Source organism: Marmota flaviventris, chromosome 14 (assembly GCF_047511675.1).
Source record: "Marmota flaviventris isolate mMarFla1 chromosome 14, mMarFla1.hap1, whole genome shotgun sequence".
NCBI lineage: Eukaryota > Metazoa > Chordata > Mammalia > Rodentia > Sciuridae > Marmota > Marmota flaviventris.
In genome coordinates, this window is record NC_092511.1 from 90,305,511 (window position 1) to 90,307,689 (window position 2,179).

Here is a 2,179-nt window from a genome sequence, read left to right on the forward strand (position 1 = left end):
GACCCTGGGGTGACCAAACTCTGCCACCCGCCACAAGAAAGTAGAGCAATACAACTATGTGAAACATATAATAATTGATAATGATAATGTTATTTTAGCCTGTACTCATCTCCTTATAAAAAGTCTTTACTGGAAAATGGTATGATGTCTTACCCCAGGAGCGGCCTCATTCTTGTTCTTATGGTGTCTCCGGATTGCATTAAGAGGCTGTGCCAAATGATTGACCTCTGCCATCTACGTTCATATAAGTGCACTCTGTCTCATTCAGACAATGATGAATCATGCATTTATTGAAATGTATCCCTGCCATTAAGCCATGCACAGCTGTAATAACTTAACCAACACATCCTCTTTGCTAAAATCTTTGCTTCTTCTCACTAGTGCCACTACAAATGGAAACTGCCTTGAGATAAAACACGGTTCTGCTAGGTCTCCTTACTGCCCAGCAGGCCACACGCATGCAGACCGTGCTAAACAGTAGTGCTCCATGCATCCGTGGGGATGATGGACGATGGTACCTCCACGTCACCTTCAAGGAAAATTACCATTCTGTGCATCTGCCATTATGGATAGCTGAGATGAAAGCAGCAATATTTCAGTGATGCAATCCCAGGGATATGACTTCCATCTGGGATGAAAGGAGAGAATTAGCTGCAGGATAAAAAGCTCTAATTTAGAAGATCAACTCCTATGAATACAAGAGGAGGGAAAGCAGCATGAACGCGCAGCTGACAGGTGATGACATGTTTGCAGTGGCTTTTTTACATGAAGTATCACCTCCTAGCTGCCCGTTTCTACAACTGCTGTCCTGCCTGACGTGTGGAGACCATGCAACCTGTCCTGGAAAGGTCAATGTGACCAAGTGAACATTAGCTACCATAAACCACCTGGGAAATTCTTTTTTAAAACAATATTTTATTTTATTTTATATTTTGCAGTGCTTGAGTTGAATCCAGGACATGCTAAGCAAGCACTCTATCACTGAGCTACAGCCCCAACCCAGCACTGTTTTAGAGAGCTCAAATAGATTGACAAAGCCATAAGTTTTAGGGCAAAAATACATTAAATATCCTCTATTTTTTTAAATACATGCCCCCATAGAAGTGGAGCCAAAATAGTGTGTTCCCTCTAATAGTGTTGCCATATGTTGGAATAGATTCTGGTAATCCCTGAATTAGATTTTTTAATTTTCTCTCTGAAGTGGTTTTTGCAAATTGTGGTCCTTGAGCATTGCCCTTGTAGCCACTCAGGACACTTGCAGTGCAGGTTACCCTCTCCTTATGGGATCTCTGGTTAAGATTCAGGAATATGGACTTATAAATGAGTATACATTTATAAACAAGGAGTCCCACTTCTCTAGCTGCATATTTCATGGATCTCAAGTTCACTTAGGGACACAAAACAAAAGTACTGGGGGAGGTTAGGATGGCCAGAAGAGAGAGGGCAGGGATGGGAAAAATTGGAAAATGAGCAAAACCAAATGAAGAAAAATATCATATTTCTTACAACATTTTTCCTTTTTATTTGTGCATTATAATTATACATAACAGTGGCATTCATTGTTATGTATTCATATATGCACACCACATTTTCTTTGAATAAAATTTTTAAAAAATATATACCCTCTTGCACAATCAATGTTTCACCTGACTTTCAGCAGATGCATAGTTCCTGCAGATGTTCTGGAGGGTTCTGTTTTAGTGTACTGCAGGCACTTTGTGCAGAACATCTATCTGAGATCTTCCTCGCTCCCTTCTTGCCACTGAGATGTGTGCAATGGAAACCTTGGGCAGACGCTGGCTCCCAACCACAAAATACAGGAATTCTGCCACACGCCTTCCTGCAGCAACCTGTGACAGTGAGCCGCCAGCACATCTCAGAGGGAGCTTCAACAGGCACTCTCAGGACATTGATTTTTGAAAGTTGTAGTATTAATATACTTTTTGAAAACCCAAGTTCTATAGATTGATATTAACTGTATCACATCCCTGTATTTTCTTCTTCGCTCTCATCAATAGAGGAAACTATTAGCATGATGTGCATATCCTTCTGGTTGTTTCCTATGTATACGGAAATTTGTGCCAGCTCATGCATATGTTAATGTGCACTATACACTTCATGTGTGATCATGTTAATTTGCATATGCTCATGTGACAGGATGGTTTTGGTGCTATTTAAG